The sequence below is a fragment of the Protopterus annectens genome, chromosome 5.part0, assembly GCF_019279795.1.
Source record: "Protopterus annectens isolate FY-2018-M chromosome 5.part0, PAN1.0, whole genome shotgun sequence".
Classification (NCBI taxonomy): domain Eukaryota; kingdom Metazoa; phylum Chordata; order Ceratodontiformes; family Protopteridae; genus Protopterus; species Protopterus annectens.
In genome coordinates this window covers 698230616-698244330 of record NC_056735.1, presented here as the reverse complement: position 1 = coordinate 698244330, position 13715 = coordinate 698230616, and the positions used below count along the sequence as shown (strand labels likewise).

Below are 13715 nucleotides of genomic sequence, written 5' to 3'. Positions count from 1 at the left end.
GTCTCTTTCTCACACAAAATTGCATGCTGCAGGGTATACCCAAACACATGAGATAGGTAATGCAGTTGCCACTGTGACGGAATAATAGAACTTATTCACAATATGTGTATAATCATAGATTCCAAAACATGCATTACTAAGCCAACAGCATACAGAACATTCCCTGATGTTTTCATGACACAGGAAAATCCTTAGCAGTTCCCATGGGAAAGCCAACTGTCATCTCGTGGCATCATCATCATTATTGGATAAAGCATTTATGTGTGAAAATGAGCATAAATTCTTGTAAAAGGAATCCCCAGCTATACATGCACACAGAAGATAGCTGGGTGACAACATTGTTATCTACATGCACATTCACAGTCAGACTGACACAAGAGTCTAAGGAGTAATAACTGGATTTGAGCAGACAACTGATGATTACAAGGCAGAGAACACAGCCTGAATCACCCAAACCAAATGAGATGTTGTTTTACAATTGTGACTGCATACATTTGTATGGATGACATTACCATTCTTCATACACTGATGTTCACTTAAAAGGTATGAGCATGGTTCAAGTGCTCAGTAACACTATGCATCTCCATGTATTAGAAACCTCAGTACACAGCATGGCAGACAAACAGACATGTACTGTAGTCAAAGACTGCTAGACACAAACATCCTCCCTATGTACTTATCTAGAATAGAGGACACAGAACCAATAGCCAGCATCATAAGAATACTCATACTATTGGGATGTAGTTAATTTTTGATAGTGTGATTAAACCGTAGTGGTTGCAAAACTGGGTGTTGCCTGGGGGTAATACAAATTTATAGGGTAGCCCTCCAGCATTGAAAGTACCTAAGTGGAAGTTTACATAAGGGGTGAAGTCATGGACACAACTGTATATGACAGTACGCACAGTCACCTTATTTAGCCAAGGTTGGATTTGAACCCCCTATCTATCTTATTACATAATCTGTAGAACAGAATTAGCTGCAGGTGCTACATTAGAAGCCAGATTTGTAAGGACAGAGAGTGCACTTTTGACATGATGACCTCATTAGTGTGATACATAGATGTTTGTGATAAAAATGTGATAAGGGAATGAGGACATCCTCACCCATGTAAAAATCCACCCCTGCCTTGAAGTTGATACAATACATCTCTTCAGTGAGCTATATATACCCGACATTGAAGCCACACACAGAAGTTCACCAGCTGTGAAATTTGAACCTCTTACCTATCTAGTTACACAATCTAGAGAACACAGTATCAGCTGCAAGCACCATGGGGAAGTCTTACTCTTAAGAGGAGAGAGTGCGCTTTTGACAATGACCTAATCATTGTTTTGCAGAGAAGATGTTTGTGGTAAAGGGGATAGTAGAATACTCACCCAGGTTAACTTTTTACCATGACTGGAAGTTGATACAGTGTGCCTGTTCAGGAAACTTTATGTACCTGATGTTGCATCCACACACACCCACACACACAAAATTCACCTCTGTGAGATTTGTATATCCTAACTTCATAGGTGAATACTAGGCTAACTATCCTAAAGGGCCATTTTAAGCCTAGTCAATAGTATGACATCAGAATCAAATCCTATACCTTGTTTCTGTGAGGCAAAGGCTTTAACCATTATGCCAAACTCAACCCCAGAAAACAGTGTGTATATAGCCCCCCACTATTATAAATTATGGAGTTGAGTGTCCCACATTTGGTAAATTTACAGGGGGCAATCCAGTTGAAGTGCAATTGAAGAGCCTCCCCCTGGGTAAACCATTTTATTGATCATGGTGTTCCCCATGCCAGATAACTATTTAGTACTGATTTAATTACATGATGTAGAGTACACAGTATTAGTTGCAAGTGCCACAGGAGAAGTCTGACTCTTAAGGGGTGAAAGTATACTTTTGACATGATGACCCTATCAATGTGTTGCAGAGAGGATGCAGAGGGAGCTGTGTCCAATGTTAAATGTATTCTCCTGAGTGGAGTTGGACACATCAGATTTGACACTGAGGAACTATTTACCTGCCACTAGAACCCCCAACACACACAAAAGTTCACAGCTGTGAGAATTGAACATCCTTCTTATCTAGTCACAAAATCTGAAGAACACTATTAGTACAGAAGTCTGCCTTTAACAATGTAAACGTGCTCATTTGTAATTTTTAAAACTTAATTGTTTGGAACATGTGGTAGTGTGCATCAAATGTTTTGGGACAAATGCATCTGTGTGAGGACAGGCCATCATAACTGCACTGTGCTTGTCCCATGCAATGGCATACTTCTTTGCTAACATCTGTATACTGTCAGTCACATGAATTGTGTTACTATGAAAGATATGCATCTGTTTCACAATATGGGTGTCAATGACAATCACAATTTAAAAACAGTGAATTATCAAGCAGGCATTCATGTCAGTTCACTCTGGGGCAATTGCATGCAAATAAACATTTATAGTACCACTGTAAATTGTCTTTTCTTATGCTTGCACAGTGTGCCTTGACAATATAGACACTTCGCAAATATGACAGTGCACTACAGAATAACAGTGAAGGATTAAGTGTGAAAAGTTTACACACCATTGCAACACAGCTGCAGGTGTTACTGCTGAAGTGCAGATATACAGTAGCAGACTGACTTGAGTCGACATCTCTCCGAAATCCAGATACCTTGGTTTCAAAATTCAATAAAGACATACAGAAGCTGGATAACGTACACAAAGAATTATTTGTTGCAAATATGTTTTACTCTCTGCTTGAAGTGCAGTGCTGGCAAGCTCATTTGTGCTGTTGATGGCAAAGTATTAGTGCATGCATAATCATATCTTGAGGTACCAAATTTAGTATGAGAATTAACAGTATTCTATCGAGCTCTGTGCTAACCTTCCTGCAAATAAGCAGTATACATATACCACCATGTCTAAATCTGAACAGATATAAGTTATGGTCATATTTCAGGTGTCATGATTTTCAAATTTGCCAAGACAGTTGCTGTTCTTCAATACTGATATGTATGACATAGGTGTATTCTGATACGCATTAAGGACCAAGCATATTATTGCTTTTGGAAACATGGCTTAAGGACAGCTGTTGGAATCAGAGAGCTTTATTTGATGACACACAAGGGGTGTGCAGAGGTGGGCAGTTGGTGACAGGAATATGCATACAAACATAGTAAGGCATTACTTTATGGTTCATTTCTTTACATATTCTGTTGTGTTACTGTTTGTTTTATCATCATAATTATTCAGGCAGTATCTTTATATGACAGCATTCTTAACAGGGCACAAGCACATTACTAGAGCAGCACGGCAAGGCTTTGTTAAGAAAATGTGTAGGCAACAGTTACACCCACAGGAATCCTACAAAACATTCAAGAACACTGTGGCATACATCTGGATTCACTACAGCTTTGCATATTGTCTAACCACACCACATAGGAACTCCTACTTCACAAAGTTCAAATATAACAACAGATAGCAGAAAAGGAGAATGCATGTATTACTCCTCATTACCCTCATGACAACTGTATATTGTAAATTCAGCTTGTTCAACAAAAGATTAGCCTGAGTGTACATAGCTAAAGTCAGTAGTACGAAGGGCACCAAAGTAATGCAGTCAAAGGCAAAAACTCCCAAGATTTTACCATAAGCTGTGTATTTCAATTTACCCTAAGTTGCAGTCAGTGCTCATCATCAGACATTGCACAAATGCAGAGGAGAAAGACTAATGACACATTAGGGAGAAGATGCATAGACAGGTGGAGAGGGAGACAGGGGCCAAGTAACTTCTGACAGAAGCAGGATAATGGTGACTCATAATACGTAAACATGTAAATATGGAAACACTCTTTCATTGGATTAAACAAGTGGTTAATACTTTTTGTGAAGCCCTCCAAAGAAAACTATGAATTCAAATTACCTTTCTTAACTAAAGACAACCATAAGGCATTCTTTAGTTACATCCATAACCTGAAAGGAAAGGCCCAGATTTGTGCCAAACTGGTAGTTAATGATACCACATATACTGAGCCTGTGGACATGGCTAACCTGTTGGTCGACAGGTTCTGTGAAAACTTCACGCCTCTGTCCCCACTACACATACCTCATGACATCCCTGCCACCTGTCCCTTACATTGTTTCTCTAAAGAGAAGTTCATTAATGACCTATCTAAGGCTGGAACATAGCATCTACGGGACATGATACCATCCCAGGGTGCATCCTACATAGGCTTCAACAATAATTAGCAATACCATTGGGATCTCTTTTCAATCATAGTCTAAGCACCAACTTTACCCCAGCTGATTGGAAAATGGCCACCATTATACCCTTGCACAAAGGTAGTGCTTCCACTGACCCCAGACACGATAGACTTATTAGCCTGACTAGCCTTATCTGCAAGGCCATGGAGTGAATCATCATGAACTTTATCAACAAAGATATATGTAATCTCCAAAAACTTGGCCCTTCTCAGTTTGGATTTGTCAAAGGGAAATCATGCCTGTTAAACCTGGTGGACTTTTTCAAGACAAAAATTAAAGCTAAACAAAACAAACTAGCGAAATTAACTGAGCAAGCGAGAAACCAAAAGGAGCCAAACTTTTATTAAAAACTAGTAAGGTTAGCGCTTTCGGTGGAGACAGTGCTTCACCTTCTTCAGACATTGATTAAACCAATTAAAGCCCTTTTTATACAAATATTAGATCAATTAAACATTCAAATTAATCACTTAATCTGCTCTTAAAGAGCAATATTTTAAAAAGTTAAATACGCTGAAATACATAAGAATATATGTGCTATAATGCACAAAACAACACAAACGAAGCCATCAGCAAGGTTCCGCTCATGTCATACAAAAGAAGACATGAGCAAGATTGCAGCAGTAAAAACTTTAAAAACATGTTAAATATTCATATGATAATATCAAACTTCCTATTAATGTCCTTAAAGGCATGTCGACAATACCCAACTTTTTTAGTTTCCATGACAGATGTTAAACGAAAACTAAATATATTCTGAATATCAATGTCAACATTTGTACTAATGTACTAAATGTAATATTTTTCAAATGTTACCCTTATGCTAAGACACTAAGCAAAAACATTGTGTATCGTATTTTATTATTGCCCAAATGAAAATGAGAATCCCAAGTTACGTTGTTTAAAATCAACTAATAATGCCAAATCCATTATTATAGTACACAAATTCCCATAAAGGCTAATATAGATCTTGTAAAATTATTTACAACTATGGTATCCTACTATAAACATTTGTTGTTGTTAGTATTAATAATCTTTTAGTGGGCGCTTAGATACATGCCCTAATATACAAAAAGGCAAGCTAACACCTATTTAATATCACTATATTATAAATAGTGTGTATATATATCTACTTATATCAAATGTTGTAATTAATGTGTGACATTTTATATTTTATGTTTTATATATATATATATATATATATATATATATATATATATATATATATATATATATATATATATATATTACATTATTCAATGTGTTTATCTATTCATGGCCAATAATTTAAGAATACTTATTATGGTCACATATTCATTTAAACCTGGTGAAACATGTGCCATAGTTCTTATTTGCCATGTTAATTCATCTATTTCTAAGAGTAGTTGCCATGGTCCTCCCCTAATGTCAACCAACCTTTGTTGTAAAATAAAAAATTTAAACTTGTGGTCCGGGGTTTTTTTTTATGTGCCTGGCCAATGCATTGTTTAAATCATTTTTACTTATGGTGTATTGATGTTCATAAATACGCTGTTTTATTTTTCTCTCAGTTTTACCTATATAATATGCAATGCATTGGTCACAACAGGCTGCATATACAACACACTTAGTTTCACAATTGAATTTATCTTTACTGTAATAAGTCTTATCCCTTATTGTAACTTTATTATTTATTAATATATGTCTACATTGCTGACATGAACCACATTTAAGCATGCCTTGTGGTTTTTTTCTTATTAGGTTTCTTCTTTCTTTCCAACAAGGTTTTTAAATTGTCGCCTCTCCCATATGTTATTCTAGGCTTACCCCCTAAAATTTTAGTAGTGTACTATCCTCCATAATAATTGCCCAATTTTTGTTCAACATTTCCCTTATACTAGAATGTTCAAAAGAATAGGTACATAGAAAATTGGTCCTATAATGATGTTCCACTTTACCCTTAGCAGTCATACTTTGTTCTCTATTGATGTTCTCTGTTTCTTGCGCTGAACAGCTATGTAACAAAGGTTTAAAATGTCCAGTCTTACGCTTATAGCTTACCTCTAAAAAATCTCAGTAACTAGAGGTTGAGGATATCCTCTATTAATAAACATGGACTGCATAAGGTGACATTCGTTAACAAAATCTATGTCTTCAGAGATCATTCTAGCTGCCCTAACCATTTGCCCTTTAACAAGTCTTTGTTTTGATGGTTGGGATGGCTACTAGTAAAATGCAAATATGCATTTGAATAGGTGGATTTTCTAAAGATAGTACTCTTATATTTTGAATTAGTGAAGTCCTTACTTAGATTGATGTCCAAGAAAGAAATACTAGCTGTCCCTAGGGTATATGTGAACTCAAAAAAATTGGTCATTTGTGTTATGGTGGAAATAAAAGCTGGGACCAATGATTTAGGTCCTTTCCAAATAAGAAACATGTCATCTTGGTATCTAGTGTACCAAGAGACATTTTGTTGGAATAGAATGTTGTTGAATAATAAAGTTTTCTCCCAGTGGGCCATAATACAGTTGGCAAAACTGGCCTCACAGGGGGAGCCCATTGCTACCCCAGTGTTCTGAAGATAATAATTCCCATCAAAGATCATGAAGTTATTAGTAAGGACATACTCAAGTAAAGTTTCCACTAAATATATGGTCTTTTCCTCTAAACGTCTTATTACCATGAACTCCCTGATCCATTCAAGCCCTAATTCTTGAGGTATTATGGTATATAAATCTTTGACATCGATGGTAAGGAAACAAGAATTTTCTTGATATTCTAGTTTACTCATATTGTCCAAAAAACTCCATGAATCCCTGTAAATTTGTTGTTCTTGCTCAATTAAAGGCTTAAGAATACTGTCAATTAATTTTGCACAACTATAAGTGATTGACCCCCTTCCATCAACAATAGGTCGGAAGGGAGGGTGAATAGTTGTTTTATGAATTTTGGGTGTACCAAAGAGGGCTGGTATCTTGGGTGCAATCATTGTAAGGTATTGGTGTACATCAATGTCAGTGAAGCCTTCTAAAAATAAGTCATCTAGCATAGCTCTAATCTTTTTATATGCAGTATTGACTTCACTGATACTCACTTGTGTATAAGCTGTTGTGTTGAGATGTTTAAACATGCTGTTGTTGTATTCTTACTGATGCATAAAAAACAGCCCTCCACCCTTATCAGTTCTCATCACTCTGGTATTACATTCATTCAACAAATTCAAAAATTGAAATTCATGTGGCATAATATTGACATTGTTATTAATTAAGTGATGTTTACTATTAGCTATATTTCTTAAATCCATTTCACATAATTTCTCAAAAATATTCAAACATGGGTGCAATGGTGAGTTAAAAAGACTAGATACTCTCAATGAATTTGTGAGAGTAGAATTAACTCCCATCAGTGCGTTTAGATTTAATTTATGCACAAAAAGCTTTAAATCAATGATGGATTTAACAACATCTATATTCTTGTCAGGTACAAAAGATAATCCTTTAGAAAAAAAAGTCAACCATATCTTGTGTTATTACCAATTCTGAATAATTGTAGATCTTAAAATCACCTTCCGAGCTTGTGTATATTTGTGGTTCATGTCCAATGTTTATAATTATTTCCTTCGTTGGTTGCGTATGTTCCTCATTTGCCTGTAATTCCTGTTCTGTTGCCGGTTGTTCTGCTGGCCATTGGGGTTCCTCTGAAAACCCTGTTGATTAACAGGATTACGCCTACTATCATTGTTGTTTGATGTACCATGTTGTTGGGATGAATTATTACCCTGGACATTGTTATGATTATTATTATTGAGTCTTTCACTGCTCCGTATGGGCTGATCTTCCCCTCTATGAGTAATAGGTTCAGTGTGATTAGAATTATTCAGCCCTTCAGCTTCATTGAAGTCATTTTCCATGTCAATTGGCTGGTTAATGGGGTTATGAGTATTCCAGGGGGGCCGTGGATATGCCCTATTATTTGCATATTCTTGCAAGTCTCGAGCAATTTTTTTCTTTTTTGTGACCAAAATTTTGGCCATGGTTGCTTCTATGCTAGTAAAGATTCTAGCATATTCATATTTGTAACGTGGAAATTCACTGTTAGTTTTGATAACATGCTCAAGAATCTCCAGTTCAGCTTTTAAATTAATAATGCTAGCTTTATAATAATTAACCAAGGAATGCAAATATTCAAACTCCTGCTTATCAAATAGCTCTAATAGTTCTCAATGAAATTCAGAGTTTTCTACTAGGCCTACTGGGTAGCGCCACTGGTGCAACCCCTTAGGCACTATCTTTTTATTAATGCATTCTTCCAAATATGCTATTTCGAGCTGAAGCTTTTTGCATTTGTAAAGTTTATAGTCAAAGTCATTAATGCAAATAGAGATGGTACTCACCCCCAATTCTCATTCTTGTGAAATTCCACTGTTAGTATAATCCCCAAAAAAGTTGTTATTGTTCAAAAAATTAGCCATAGAAGGAAAATAATTTGTTTCAATAGGTGGCATGTTGTTATTCAATTCCTGGTTCCCTTGCTGTTGTGTTGCCGCCCTAGAAGCGGTCAGACTATCATTGGAATGAGGTGAATTGTGATTCAAATCCAAGGACTGCCCTTGGCTAGGAATATTCCTTTGGGTAACTTCAGAAAAAACTGGTCTCCTTTGCGACATATTGCCTTCATACTGCATGCAATTATCCATACGTTGAGTTAAACTGTCGACCCGCCCAAGCCGAACTTGAACAGGGGCGGTTAAATTGCCGATGGCATTCACCTCAGAAGAGTCAGTTCTGCTAGGATTATTTGAATCTTCCTGGGTAAATAATATTTGGGACGATGCTCCGGTTTCACTTGCCATATTATCACAAGACCAAAATAAAAACTTAAACAAAACAAACTAACGAAATAAACTAAGCGAGCAAGAAACCAAAAGGATCCAAACTTTTATTAAAAACTGGTAAGGTTAGCGCTTTCGGTGGAGACAGTGCTTCACCTTCTTCAGACATTGATTAAACCAATTAAAACCCTTTTTATACAAATATTAGATCAATTAAACATTCAAATTAATCACTTAATCTGCTCTTAAAGAGCAATATTTTAAAAAGTTAAATACGCTGAAATACATAAGAATATATGTGCTATAATGCACAAAACAACACAAACTAAGCCATCAGCAAGGTTCCGCTTGTGTCATACAAAAGAAGACACGAGCAAGACTGCAGCAGTAAAAACTTTAAAAACATGTTAAATATTCATATGATAATATAAAACTTCCTATTAATGTCCTTAAAGGCATGTCGACAATACCCAACTTTTTTAGTTTCAGTGAAAGATGTTAAAACGAAAACTAAATATATGTGAAAGTGTAAGTTTATACCTACATTGTTCATTGGGTGGCAAACTGGCTTTGTGGTAGATTGCAAAGTAAGGCTACCTAGTTGGCTTGAAGTAAACAAAAGGGATCACCCAGGGCTCAATTCTAGGTTCAGTATTGTGCAGCCTGGTATTTTCATTTATTCCTAAGATATCCAATGTCTGGATGTCCAAGTATGTGGATGATATTAAACCGGGTTGTGTTTTTACATCGGCAAAGGATATTGACCACTTCTACACTTGCATTTGTTTGCTGGCTGAAGGATTAGACTTAACTGGATGAAAAGTTAACCAGTGGTTGAATATAAAAAAAAAAAAACGTGTGTTCCCATGAGTTATAGAAGCTGACAGAATATACAGATTTAGGTATTATTATATATAGTAATTTTAAGTATAGGACTAATGCCTTAAATGTCCAGTGATGCACCTTGCAAACTACTGGCTTTTTTTTAAGAACTTTTTAACAAGAAATAATTTCTCTCTTTTGAGGTTGTTCATAACATATTTCTGACCCATCAGTGAGTAGAATATGTTGTTTTGCTCTTACAAGAATGGTGATCTCCTGATTTTAGAAGGCATACAACAAATTTACAAGGTGCATCATTACTTGTAGAGAGAAATCCTAACCATCTAGACTGGAAAGTCTAGGCCTCTTTTCAATCAGTTACAGATATCTAAGGGGCTCTGGAATAAAACATAGCAATCTCTACTAAATATTGAATTGTTAAATCCAAGCATATTAACCACAGGTGCATCTATTAATTACAGAGTTGAGGTGGCAAGGACAGTTTTAAGAACAAAATATTTAACATAGTCATTTGTTTGACTTTGGAACAGGTTCCTTTACATATCTGACAGTCTTCTTCTTTGCACATATTCAAAAAAATGATTGATACCTAGTTGGGTTCCAGCATATATACATTCATTAAGGAGTCTGAGTTCTGAATGGCCTGTGGCCTTTATGCAGGAATTAATGAACAAATCAACACCAGAAGGGACAGTGAAAAGTTACTGAGCAGAGTGAGAGAGATTGAGAGAAAAATAGCAAAAGTGTTTTTTTTCTGGGACATGTAGGACTACATGTGTTACTCATATTTATTTTTTCATTATTAATTTGTCATGCTCTGTAAAATAAAATCCTTGCTATAAGAATAAAGAAAGTAGGAGCTACAATCAACATTAAAACATAAGCAAGATAAGGGTGACAGTATACAGTATCTCACTGTTAGGGATGGAATGTTTTTGCAAATACTTTCTTACTGTACTATTAAATAATATGTTCATGAAATGTTGTAACTGGAGAGAAATAAAGATGCTTGGAGTTAACTATATGAAAAAATATCAAATTTTGTGAAATAATAACTTGACATTTAGCTGCAATCAAACCCATGTCACTAAGCAAAAACAGCAGTCTACAGACGGGAATTATCTCAACATACTGCATATGAACTTTTAGTTCATTACATCCAGCAGCCAAAGATCTGATAGAGTAACTATTTTAAAGTACTGCCTTTAATCTGCCTTTAGTGTGTATTCTCATAACATGGTGGATTTAAACACATTTTCAAAAAAGTAACTTTACTACTATGGCTGAAACTAAAATGTTCAGCTTTTGCCATAGGAGGTTAACTGGCATTCACCATCACTCAGCATTGTTTTGTTATGCCAATCTCCACACAGATGCTGACGGTTTTTTGATGGGCAGTTTCTGGCCATGTGTGTTATGTGTGATTCTATTTTTTACTAGATTAAACATATGAACAAGGGGTTGATATGACAGTGGTGAAAATGGGGCTGGCAACAGTGGGCAAAACACAGGAGAAATAACACAGGAACTTGCATGAGGGTTGTGTGAGACCACCGTAGCTATCCACTTCTTCAGTTCATAAAAGTTGTTTTGTACACAGAATTTCATGACTTTGGATGCCACTTGTCTTGTATTGCCTATGTGTCATCTTGACCACCACCACATAGGCAAAGTAGAGAGCTATGTATTGGCCATAATATATTTTCTTGGGACAGGAGCACAGTTTTTTTTTTCTTTTTTGGAGGAAGAGGAATATTGGGAAGGTGCACAGACATACAGGAAATACAAGACAAGTAGCAATGGTAAAGGGCACAAAAGGTTGGGAACATCATGACTGGGGACAGGTAGGGGACTTTAGAGATACATCCATGTTGATAACAGTGGGAATCTGGTCCTCACCCTCAAAAATGTTATCACTGCCTCCTGTGTCAGCTGCCTTGGTCAGTGCCAGATGTGACATCACTTTGGCAATACGAAGCAGGACTTTTCATCCCTGCCACTTCATGCACCAAGGCACCTCTACATAATGCCCTCCCTCACCCTTGTCAGCTCCTGATGGGTGACACTCCCCTACTACTGCTTCTGGAGGGTAACACTGCACCAGCAGCCAGGGCAGAGTTACCTGATACATGTGGAGCAGGAATGGCTAGGGTTGTGGATGCAACACCAGCAAGTTTTTAACCAGATTTGTTGTGAGTCTCTGCTACCAATGATGGTGGTGCCACAGCCACCTGAGAAATTATGGCAGGCCAACACTCAGTGGTCATTCTACCTCCCTGTGCTGATGGTTATATTGTTTTCAGTAGCCAAGTATTAACAAATATTTATTTATTTGTCTTTGTTTACCAGGAATGTCCAATGAGTACTACCCATTTTAGCATATGCCTGAGCAGAAAAGCTACATTTGTTTACATTGCATTATACTTCATTCCATTTAAACATTTATACATACATGTACAGTAGTTACATTTATACATTCCAAGATTTTGCAGAGGTAGAAGTTACTAAACAGAAAGCCTGCATGTGACTTAGTGGATTGTACAAGCAGCAGTTATGTATAAAAATGTTTTGTCTTTTCAGTAAGAGGTTGAAAGTATTCTGTTTAAGGAGAAAATTTAGAGAGTATTGTATGGAGAGCACAAAGTCTTAATCTGGTGATGAGCATGTGCAGGACCAGGGCTGGATAAGATGTTAAAGCAATGGTTTAAAACTACTGAGTTTGTCAGAGAGTTTTATTTGTGTGGGGATACTATTCCAGAGTTTAGCAATGTACTGGGAATATATATATATATATATATATATATATATATATATATATATATATATATATATATCTACAGGGGTCTACTTCAGAATGTCAAAACTCAACATCACCAAAGAACACATCATCAAGACAAAATACATGAAAACCCACTTCATCAACACACTGGATCAATGACCACCTTCCCAGGGTAAGCAACCTCTCAGTCAGCAACACACAAAACCTAAACTGTGCCATTTTAGACCCACCCAGGTGGGGAGCTATGCCCCACACACACACCAATGTGGGGGGGGCTATGCCCCCACTCCCCCCTAACTAAATATACCAACTCTGTGATCACATTGCAGTTGGGAAAAGGGCAAGGTTCACCTTCATGGCCAACGGGTAAGATATTTTCAGGTAGGCATATACATATATATATATATATATATATATATATACACACACACACACACACACACACACACACACACACACACACACACACACACACACACACACACACACACAGACACACATATATAAAGTGAGATAGGGTCGGGGGAGACAAAGATGAGAGTGAATTAGATCAATGGTATGTTATATTAGTTTCTAATTTCTGTACGTAAACCAGTATGAGAAATACATAAGCACACCTTGGCCACATTCAGATATGATGGGAAGGCATTAATGTTTTGAGAAAACAATCAATCTCAGTGGTATGATATGACCTACAGAATCATGTATTTCACTGTGCCATATCAGATATCTGCTTTCAATGGTAATACTTGCATTTGCCAAAATTTGATTGTTAATGTCATGCAGCATTGCAATTAACATCTTATAAGTAATATCATGAAAAAAAATCTAATGCATTTTTCTATGTATCGAACCCATGCACAATTAAGCTGATGTACTCATTGCCAAATGCAGTAACCAAGAGCTACTGGAGCAGGCATTTATGCTTGATATAAAAGTTAAGGAAGGTATGTATGCTCAAGATGACATAGCATGATGGACTAGGGCTATGGTTGTGGATGCAGCACTGAAAATTTGTGAACCAGAT

General features: G+C 36.5%; 1 non-coding gene across 1 annotated transcript; it reads right to left on the bottom strand.

The window, feature by feature from the left end:
• Positions 1 to 1642: 1642 nt before the first annotated feature.
• LOC122802971 lies at positions 1643 to 1806 on the bottom strand. Its single transcript, XR_006365038.1, has one exon. It is a non-coding gene; the product is annotated as a U1 spliceosomal RNA (small nuclear RNA).
• Between the last annotated feature and the right edge of the window lie 11909 nt (positions 1807 to 13715).